An 11545-nucleotide genomic window follows, 5' to 3' on the forward strand; every position below is an offset into this window, starting at 1 on the left:
TTCTGTATGTCGATAAAATTGGTTCTGAACTGAGAATGCTACTCAGACCGCCCTTAACGCGGAATTTGATCCCTTTGTGACAATACACCTCGGCTACAATTTGTTGTTCATTCAAAACTGCAGATTCCTCAACATCTCCACATATTGCGCGTGAATGGTTTCGAATCCTAGCCCGGCACTAACGATTTTATTATGTATTATCAAGATCTAGCATGAGAACACCTATCTGCTGGTGGATAATAGCTCCGATTATTAATGCCTAGCCCGCATCTCGTGGTCGTGCGGTAGCGTTCTCGCTTCCCACGCCCGGGTTCCCGGGTTCGATTCCCGGCGGGGTCAGGGATTTTCTCTGCCTCGTGATGGCTGGGTGTTGTGTGATGTCCTTAGGTTAGTTAGGTTTAAGTAGTTCTAAGTTCTAGGGGACTGATGACCTAAGCTGTTCAGTCCCATAGTGCTCAGAGCCATTTGAACCATTTTTTATTAATGCATTTTCATTCGTTTTCAACACTAACGATATTTGACGTTTTCGACTCCCAGTGAGACACAAAACTATTAGCGAGGTCACTGTAAGTACAAGATGTTATTCCGAGCTGCTGGTGGAGAAACATTCGGTAGCTGACGTCTCTTTGTGTGTAGTCAACAACGATATGTGTTGGGCTCTATTCCCAGTCAGCACTCAACTCTTCGTCATATTATTTCTAGTTCAAACATGCTCACATGTCGCTGCTGGTGCAAAACACCCATATTTTACGTCCGTTTTCTCTAGAATATAACAGCGATAGGTGCTGGGTTGGAGTCCTGGGAAGGAAAAAAAATTAATGTTTCGTCTCGTCATTTCAGTTAAAACATCTAGCTACTGCCGAGAAAATGCGATATCTCTCAGTTGATTGTGCTTCCATATCTATCTAATTAGGTTCTGGGTTCGAAGCCCTGTTCAACACAAAGCTTTACCTCACTTCATTTCATGTAAGTTACTTATTAATAAGCAATATTTAATATCTCTCGTAGTTCGTTAACAGGGACAATAGGTACTGGGTAGGAATTCGCGCCCGTTAAAAATGTTTGCGTTATGTAATTTAAAGTTGATATTTGCTAACTGATACTGTCTAAAATCAAGGTATATCACTCTCTATATGCATAATCAGAAATGACTGTTAGTTGCCGTCAGTCACGAAATCTTTGCTTAGTCTGCATGACCTGGGTTCGAATCCATATGCGGAACAAGACGGTTCGTCGTGTCATTTGAAGTTCATACATATTCTCAACTAGCTGCTCGTGAATAACTAAAATTTTTAATGTCATTTTGTGTTAAATAATAAGTACAGTATGTTACTTTGAAGAGGAAATTATGAATACGACGTACGTACTACGTGCATTACCTATCTGACCTAATAATGAGAGTCGTAACATTTCAGGTATGTCATTTATTGTAATAAATGTGATCTTACAAGCCTTAAGGACTGTCTTATCTGTGATAAGGTGTTCCCTGATATTTGTAGTATCGTCGTATTACTTTACATCTTGAGTTATTGTGATACAGGGCAGTGTTTTCTAGTGGTGACTTGTTGGAACCATTTTCAATAGTCAAACGACTGTACCAAGGCGCGATTAGAGGACCTGCTAGACAGCTGCGTTATGTGGGTTGCATGCGAACAAGGTGAAATGCAATTCAGGTCGTTCGGATACTTTTGAGCACGACTGTACATAGTTATTAGACTGAAGTGGCTGCTCTCAATTCGTAGGGGAAAGTGCAGGAGATACTTGGATGTCCAAACATACGAAAATCATTTTCCTAACTGCTAACAAATAGGAAATCCGAAGCCCATTGGAATAAGAAAACCAGAAATCTTATTTTACTCTTCACCAGCTGAAGCAGCGTGACAGAAGTAATCACATACAAATGTTAAGCGACTGGCTTATGGGAACGATGTCAATCACAGTGGGCCACTTCCAAGTGATACCTTGAATCTCTTATCTGACGATAAATGTGCCAATGGATGACAAAATGCACACCCGTAGTTTGATCGTGTACTTTATTTTCTACAAGCCATGAACTTCTCATGGACCTTACTATTTGAAACGGAGCCAATGGTGCGCACAACATCCGTTACTCCTCAGCGGAATTAGAATCACCTGTAATACTAGGAGGCATATTATTTATATAAATAAATAAGGAATAGGAGTGGCCCCAATATTGATCCCTAACGCACCAGACATTTGACTGTACCTCCACTCAGACCCCACATCACAACCATTCTCAACACTGTGAAGAATGACCTATTTTGTCTGATGTTAAAGTAAGAGGTGAGCCAGCTGTGAGCTACTCCTCGTAATCCGTAACGTTCCAACTTCTGGATTAATATTTTGTGATTAACGCAATCAAACGCCTTAGTTAAATAAACAAAATGCCTTACCTTCGAAACCTTTTGTTTAATCCATCCCGTATCTTAAAAAAAGTGGATATAGCATTTTCAGTTGTTAATCGAATTCTAAAGCAGAACTGTACATTTGACAGCAAATTATGTGATATAAAATGATCAATTATCCTTACATACACAGCCTTTTCAATAACTTTTGCAAACTCTGATGGCATAGAAACAGATCTAAAATTATCTACATTATTCCTTTCTCCCTTTTTATAAAGCAGCTTTACTTCTGAGTACTTTAATCGCTCAGGAAACTGACCATCCCTAAAGGAAAAATTACTCCTATGGGTAAATGTAGGGCTAACGTGTGCTGCACAGTACTTTAATCTTCTGCTAGGCACTCCATCATAGCCGGCCTTGGTGGCCGAGCGGTTCTAGGCGCTTCAGTCAGGAACCGCGCAACCGCTATGGTCGCAGGTTCGAACCCGGCCTCAGGCATGGATGTGTGTGATGTCGTTAGGTTAGTTACGTTTAAGTAGTTCTAAGTTCTAGAGGACTGATGACCTCAGAAGTTAAGCCCATAGTGCTCAGAGCCATTTGAGCCACTCCATCATATCCATGACAGACCTTAGTCTTCAGTGATTTAATTATTGACTTAATCTCCCCCTTGTCAGTATCAAAGTGGAGAATTTTCCAAGAAAGTTATACGATTCCCTGTACAAACTGAGTTTTTATTTAATTCACCAGCAATGCTCGGAAAATGATTGTTAAATACTGTACATATATCTGACTTACTAGTAACAGAAATATTTTTACTACGAACTAACTGTATATCATCGGCCTTGTTCTGCTGAGCAGATACTTGCTTCACAACTGACCATATGGTTTTAATTTTATCCTGTAAATTAGCTCTCTATTTGCGTACCACATACTCTTTGTCTTCCTAATTACGTTTTCAAGCACCTTACAGTACTGTTTGTAATGGTCCCCATATTTAACACTACTTAAACTAACTTAAATTAATTTATGCTAAGAACAACACACACACCCATGCCCGAGGGAGGACTCGAACCTCCGGCAGGAGGGGCGCCGCAAACCGTGACATGGCGCTTCAAATCACGCGGCCACTCCGCGCGGCTCTTTGTTCTACATGATATCCTTATCCCAGTAGTCACACACCCAGTGTGCCTTTTACTGCTAGTGCCCCGTTTAGAATGTTCTAATGGAAAGCAACTCTCAAAGAGCGTGAGATACGTGTTAAGGAAAGCAATATAATTCTCATCTGTGTTACCGGTACTATAAACGTCCTGCCACTCTTGTTCCTTAACGGCGTTTAAAAAACTATCTGTTGCCGTTGGATTAGCTTTTCTAAATAGTTTGTAATTATATGTGACACTTGTTTGAGTACGAAAGACTTTTAGTGTTAAAATTTGTGGATCATGGCCTGAAAGGCCATTTAACCTTTTACTAACAGAATGCTCATCTAGTAATGAAGAATGAATAAAAATATTGTCTATGGCTGTGAAACTGTTCCTCTGCACCTTAGTTTTGAAACACACAATGTGAATCTGATCATATGAGTTTAGATGTACCAACATCCTTTTTCTTGTACAGTCACATAGAAAATTAACAGTGAAGTCACCATATTTAACTAATTTCTGGGACTTCCTATACAGTGAACCAAGAACCCTCTCCAGCTTGGGCAGAAATGCTCTGAACTTAGAGTTAGGGGACCTATAAACAACGACAATTAGAAGTTTGGTTTCACTAAATTCATCTGTCCCTGCGCAACGTTCAAATGTTTGTTCAGTGAAGTGCAGCGATACGTCTATGGATTTAAACGGAATACTGTTTTTTACATACATGGCCACTCCCCCACTCCTCAAGGAACTCCTTGAAAAACAGCCAGCTAATCTGTAACGTGGTATAGGAAGCCTCTGAATTGTCAAATTATTTAAGTGGTGCTCCGATATACCAAAAACGTCGGAGTCAACATCTATAAGCATTTCACTAACTTTATCTCTAATACCTCTTATATTTTGATTAAATATGCTAATTTCTTCTCTACTTGGATACCTGACCTCCTCTGAAGGTGATGCCTTAGTCCTTTACGCAGGTATACCAATCAGCTGACTTCAGTCTAAGAAAGGTGCAGCTCTAACACCAACTACTTCAGGAAGTTTTCTATGAGTGATCCCACCACCACCCACTACGCTGTTACCTATAAGCTTTGCGAACCTTCCATTCTCATACCTACTGAGATGCAGGCCATGCCTAGTGAAACCCGATCTGAAGCTGTACCTCCCGTACTTCCGCGGCGCCACTACCGCGCCTCTGAATTGAAATAGCGACGCCGGAGGCCAGGAGGGCAGCTCTATTCGATGTCGGATCCTCTTGCAGGAAGTTCCTGTCGGAGCAACGTCATTGTGCTGCCTACTCGCCGTGACAGCCCGTGACAACCGTCGGAGAGTGAAGAGACTTTTGTCTCCTGTGAACTGTGCTTATCCGCCACCGTTATCAGAGCTGTGTCAACAAGTGTCTACGAACTTTAGTTTTTTAGTAACTTCAGTGAAGCCACAGTACGGCCTTTCTGAACTTGTATCACTTCGTCACTCAGTAATAGTCGTGGCTCATTTAGTACGTTCTGAACCGCAAATCCACGTGTCAATTTTCATAGCTACAGCCGAGCCTGGCGAACAATGATAAGTTCTGCTGTAACTAATAAAGTATCACTTGTTTAGACTATTCAAATTAACTGTATTATTACTAGACACCTCAGTGTCCAAGAAGCCTGACGCAACAACTAAGACTTGGTCCTTCAGTTATCGTTATCCGCAACGGAATGCTTGCACTGGAATCCAACGATTACCAGCAACTTTCAGAAACCTGATTTGGACAGTGCTTCGGGAATTGTTCTGTTTTGCTTACGATGTTCAGATCTCGCTTATTAGTTTGTTACATTAAATGTGAGCCGGTGTTCGATGTATAATCAAAGTGCAGTGGCATCCATGCTTTCGAATGTTCAAACATAAGACACTAAACATGCACATATGAAGTGATCGTTTTGTGCAAAAGTGGAAGAGATACACTCCTGGAAATGGAAAAAAGAACACATTGACACCGGTGTGTCAGACCCACCATACTTGCTCCGGACACTGCGAGAGGGCTGTACAAGCAATGATCACACGCACGGCACAGCGGACACACCAGGAACCGCGGTGTTGGCCGTCGAATGGCGCTAGCTGCGCAGCATTTGTGCACCGCCGCCGTCAGTGTCAGCCAGTTTGCCGTGGCATACGGAGCTCCATCGCAGTCTTTAACACTGGTAGCATGCCGCGACAGCGTGGACGTGAACCGTATGTGCAGTTGACGGACTTTGAGCGAGGGCGTATAGTGGGCATGCGGGAGGCCGGGTGGACGTACCGCCGAATTGCTCAACACGTGGGGCGTGAGGTCTCCACAGTACATCGATGTTGTCGCCAGTGGTCGGCGGAAGGTGCACGTGCCCGTCGACCTGGGACCGGACCGCAGCGACGCATGGATGCACGCCAGGACCGTAGGATCCTACGCAGTGCCGTAGGGGACCGCACCGCCACTTCCCAGCAATTAGGGACACTGTTGCTCCTGGGGTATCGGCGAGGACCATTCGCAACCGTCTCCATGAAGCTGGGCTACGGTCCCGCACACCGTTAGGCCGTCTTCCGCTCACGCCCCAACATCGTGCAGCCCGCCTCCAGTGGTGTCGCGACAGGCGTGAATGGAGGGACGAATGGAGACGTGTCGTCTTCAGCGATGAGAGTCGCTTCTGCCTTGGTGCCAATGATGGTCGTATGCGTGTTCGGCGCCGTGCAGGTGAGCGCCACAATCAGGACTGCTTGGGCGCTGATAACCACGCAGTTGAGCGCCCCACAAACCAAACATCATCATCAATCAGGACTGCATACGACCGAGGCACACAGGGCCAACACCCGGCGTCATGGTGTGGGGAGCGATCTCCTACACTGGCCGTACACCACTGGTGATCGTCGAGGGGACACTGAATAGTGCACGGTACATCCAAACCGTCATCGAACCCATCGTTCTACCATTCCTAGACCGGCAAGGGAACTTGCTGTTCCAACAGGACAATGCACGTCCGCATGTATCCCGTGCCACCCAACGTGCTCTAGAAGGTGTAAGTCAACTACCCTGGCCAGCAAGATCTCCGGATCTGTCCCCCATTGAGCATGTTTGGGACTGGATGAAGCGTCGTCTCACGCGGTCTGCACGTCCAGCACGAACGCTGGTCCAACTGAGGCGCCAGGTGGAAATGGCATGGCAAGCCGTTCCACAGGACTACATCCAGCATCTCTACGATCGTCTCCATGGGAGAATAGCAGCCTGCATTGCTGCGAAAGGTGGATATACACTGTACTAGTGCCGACATTGTGCATGCTCTGTTGCCTGTGTCTATGTGCCTGTGGTTCTGTCAGTGTGATCATGTGATGTATCTGACCCCAGGAATGTGTCAATAAAGTTTCCCCTTCCTGGGACAATGAATTCACGGTGTTCTTATTTCAATTTCCAGGAGTGTATATGTGAGGAAGTAGTACTCTAAGTTTAAACTCTGATTTCATTCAATCGTCTATCTACTGTGCAGTCCATGATTCCTAAGTAAAAGAAGTGGAATGGTGTACCGACTGGTCAGTTACCTAAGGGTAACATTTTGTTGCACTAACTTTACCCCGTTTACTCATAAGGAATATCGAGATACAGCTTTTACTTGACTCAGTTTTTACAGTTTCTAACACACAATTCAACAAAAAAAAAGCACTCCATCTTTAGGCCACGAGTGGCCTACCGGAATCATCCGACCGCCGTGTCATCCTCGGTGGAGGATGCGGAGAGGAGGGGCGTGGGGTCAGCACACCGCTCTCACGGTCGTAAGATGGTATTCTTGACCAAAGCCGCCACTATTCGGTCGAGTAGCTCCTCAATTGGCATCATGATGCTGAGTGCACCCCGAAAAATAGCAACAGCGCATGGCAGCCTGGATGGTCACCCAACCAAGTGCCGACCACGCCCGACAGCGCTTAACTTCGGTGATCTCACGGGAACCGGTGTAGCCACTGCGGCAAGGCCGTTGCCGCAATTCAACAAAACCCGACGTTATAATTTCACAGAATGGGCATATGATTAGTGAATCTGAACCGTTCAAATTTCTAGGTGTTCAGTAGATAGCAAACTGCCGTGGAAAGCCCATGTTCAGGATCTTGTTCAAAGAATTAATGCTGCCATTTATACTATTCGAACGGTATCTGAAGTAACTGATCATTCGACCCAAAAATTAGTCCATTTTGCTTAGTTTCATTCGCTTATATCGTATGGTATTTTATTTTGGAGTAACGTTTTCCATTCTAAACGAATACTCTTGGCACAGAAATGGGCTGTTTGGGCAATAAGTGGTGTAAATTCGCGAACCTCTTTCCGGCCCCTGTTCACTAATTTGGGTGTCTAGACATTGCCCTCTCATTATATATGTACTTTACTGTCATTTCTTGTTAACAATATCAGCTTATTCCCAAGAATTAGCTGCTTTCACTCAGTTAATAGTCGGCAGAAATCCAATCTGAATTTGGATCGCACTTCCCTAACTCTTGTGCAGAAAGGTGTGCAGTATACTGCTGTATTTCAGTAAGCTACCATAAGAATACAAAAACCTTAGCAGTAATCCACGAGCTTTCAAATCGAAACTGAAGAGTTCCCTCATGGGTCACTCCCTCTATTCTGTTGAGAGCTCCTTGAAAAAATAAGCTGATTGTTATGTTATATTATCGATTGCATTTATTAATACTTATGACTTCACGTTTTTTTGCTTCATAAACATATTATTTCATCTGTTATTACATTTACGTTGTAATTGCATGTACTGACACGTTTCATGACATTAGAGATTTTCTCCTCAATTTGGTCATACATAACAAGACGTGTAAATAAAAGAAATATCTCATTGGCGCCTCGTGATATCGCTTTGCTGTGCAGTATCTCTGCGGTGGCCGCTACTTCTTGCGCCGCTCTCAATACTCGACGACACCGCACTAGTAATCATACAGCGCATTAAAAATCACCAGTGAAAACAAACAAACAGTAGCAAGAGGCTACACTACTGGCCGGCTCATATTTGCGACCTGCAAAGCGTGGAAACACCAAATATGCAACACGTTACCATGCATAATACGATGTAGGAAAACTGTTGGCTTTCGTAACAGCTTCCAATCGTCCCGGAATAGAAAAATACAGGTCACGTACGTTTTCCAACGGAATATTATACCATTATTCCTGCAAAATACCGGCAAGTTTTGGTAACGATGGTGGAAGTGGATAGAGATCACGGACCCTTCTCTCGACAGCATATCCCATAATCTCAATGATTCTGACGTGAGATCTGGTGACTATGGTGGATAGAGGAGACGCGACACCTCATCCTCGTCCGCACAAAATTAGTCCTGGACGATGTGAGCCGTATAAACAGGAACCCCGCCATCCTGGAATGCAGTATTATCATTGGAGAACAAACATTGTACCACGCAAAGAAGCTGATCGGCCAAAATGCTCACATAATCTTTGAAGTTAATACGACCTTGCAGAGTAACTTTGGGTCCATGGAATTCAAAGATTTGGCAGCCCAAACCATGTTTCGCTCTTGGGACGTAAATTCTGCCAGAAGTTGGAAATATGAAACAAAACCCATCCGACCACGTTTCCAGTTACACGAATTTGAGCATCACTGCTAATTGGTTTGGGATTTCAGTTCAACCAGTATTTCCGTCCTAGTGGAACTCCCTTCCTACCGTTTTGCTGCTGACAGGATTCGCGTGAGCATCATTCATTTCAGCAGAGACCTTTTCAGCTGTCATCCTCGTATTTCTGGTCACAATCCTGTCACGATCACTCATAACACATTTTCGTCCGCTTTGTGTCTTAGCGCATGATGTTTTCCGTTTTCCCTATATGCGGTATTCATCATACGGTGCTTCTTAAAACGCCAACCACTTCGGCTTCCTTACTTGCGGAAGTACTCACCATACGAGCACCAGGAATTTGACCACAAAGGAATTCACTTATCTCCGGCATAACCTACTCACAGCTACTCCGAACAAAGTTCTAACCACGACTGACAGTTGCAACTTATAGGGGACATTGCACAGGCGCCGTTCGTGGTCAAATACAATAGCGCAATCTGCAGGCTAAGCTACCATCTGCATTTATATAAATGCGTGATGTCTGTTCTTTCGAAAACACCGAACGAGGCGGCGCAGTGGTTAGCACACTCGATACGCATTCGGGAGGGTGGCGGTTCAAACCCGCGTTCGGCCATCCAGATTTACGTTTTCCGTGATTTCCCTAAATCGCTCCAGACGAATGCCGGTATGATTACTTTCAAACGGCACGGCCGACTTCCTTCCCCATCTTTGACACAATCAGAGCTTCTGCTCCGTCTCTAATGAGCTAGATGTCGACGGGATGTTAAAACCAATCTTCCTTCTTCCTTCCTTTCGGACATGTTCGTAAGAACAGACATCACGCATTCATACACAGAAGAGCCAAAGAAACTGGTACACCTGTCTAATATAGTGTAGAACCCCTGCGAGCACGCGGAAGTGCTGGAACACGACGTGGCATGGACTCGACTAATGACTGAAGTAGTGCTGGAGGGCACTTACACCATGAATCCTATGAATCCTGCAAGACTGTCCATAAATGCGTAAGAGTACGAGGGGCTGGAGATCCCTTCTGAGCAGCACGTTGTAAGACATCCCAGATATGCATAATAACGTTCATCTCTGGGGAGTCTGGTGCCCAGCGGAAGTGTTTAAACTCAAAGGAGTGTTTCTGGAGCCACTCTGTAACAATTATAGACGTTTGGGGTGCCCTATTGTCATGCTAGACATGCCCAAGTCTGTCGGAATGTACAATGGACATGAATGGATGCAGATGATCACACAGGATGCTAGCGTGTCACCTGTCATAGTCGTATGTAGACGTATCATGGGCCCCATATCATTCCAACGGCACACGCCCCACACCATTACAGAGCCTCCGCCAGCTTGAACAACCCCTGATGACATGGAGGCCCATGGATTTATGAGGCTGTCTCCATACCCGTACACGTACGTCCGCTCGATGTGAGACTCGTCCAACCAGCTACATGTTTCCAGTCATCAACAGTCCAATGTCGGTGTTGACGGCTCCAGGCGAGGCATAAATCTTTGTGTCGTGCAATCATCAAGGTTACACGAGTGGTCCTTAGGCTCCGAAAGCCCATATCGATGATGTTTCGTTGATTGGTTCGCATGTTGACACATGTTGATGGCCCAGCCCTGAAATCTGCAGCAGCTTGCGGAAGGGTTGCACTTCTGTCACGTTGAACGATCTTCTTCAGTTGTCGTTGGTCCCGTTCTTGCAGGATCTATTTACGGCCGCAGCGATGTCGGAGATTTCATGTTTTACCCGATTCATGATATATACGGTACACTCGTCAAATGGTCGTACGGGAAAATCCCCACTTCATCGCTCCTCGTGCGCCGACTACAACACCACATTCAATCTCACTTAAATCTTGATAACCTGCCACTGTAGCAGCAATAACTGATCTAACAGGTGCGCCGGACACTTGGTGTCTTATATAGACGTTGCCGATAGCAGTGCTGTCTTCTGGTTGTTTACATATCTCTGTACCTGAATACACATGCCTATACCAAATCTTTGGCGCTTCAGTGTATAACTGATACGCCTGAATGGACTAAGAATCAACATACATCGGTGCAGATGTACATTTTCGTTCGAACTCCAGCGAGACTATAAAACTGTCGAGGACGGAGGAATGGATGGGAACTGCGGATAAGTGATGACACTAGGCGGGAATGTGAGTCGACCAGGGAGCGTGGCGAGATAGTCCGTGGGTTGGGGCAGTGGGTAACGCAACTGCCTCGTAAACAATAGATCCTTATTTCGAGCCCCAGTCATGCAAACATTTTTCACTCGACGTCGATGATTCCGTATAAAGCCACAATGCAGCTGATATCATCAGTTTCTTCCCTCTCTTTTCCTTTCTCCCCCCTCCACCTTTAATTTACATAATCAGCATTTATGTTCAAGTCTGCATTTCTCACGGTGTTTCCAGAGTTTTGTCCAACCTC

At 44.9% G+C, this 11545-nt stretch overlaps 1 pseudogene; it reads right to left on the reverse strand.

The window, feature by feature from the left end:
- Window positions 1–7375: 7375 nt before the first annotated feature.
- Window positions 7376–7493, reverse strand: LOC126185881 (5S ribosomal RNA; annotated as a pseudogene).
- Window positions 7494–11545: the final 4052 nt, after the last annotated feature.

This window comes from Schistocerca cancellata, chromosome 4 (assembly GCF_023864275.1).
Source record: "Schistocerca cancellata isolate TAMUIC-IGC-003103 chromosome 4, iqSchCanc2.1, whole genome shotgun sequence".
Taxonomy (NCBI): domain Eukaryota; kingdom Metazoa; phylum Arthropoda; class Insecta; order Orthoptera; family Acrididae; genus Schistocerca; species Schistocerca cancellata.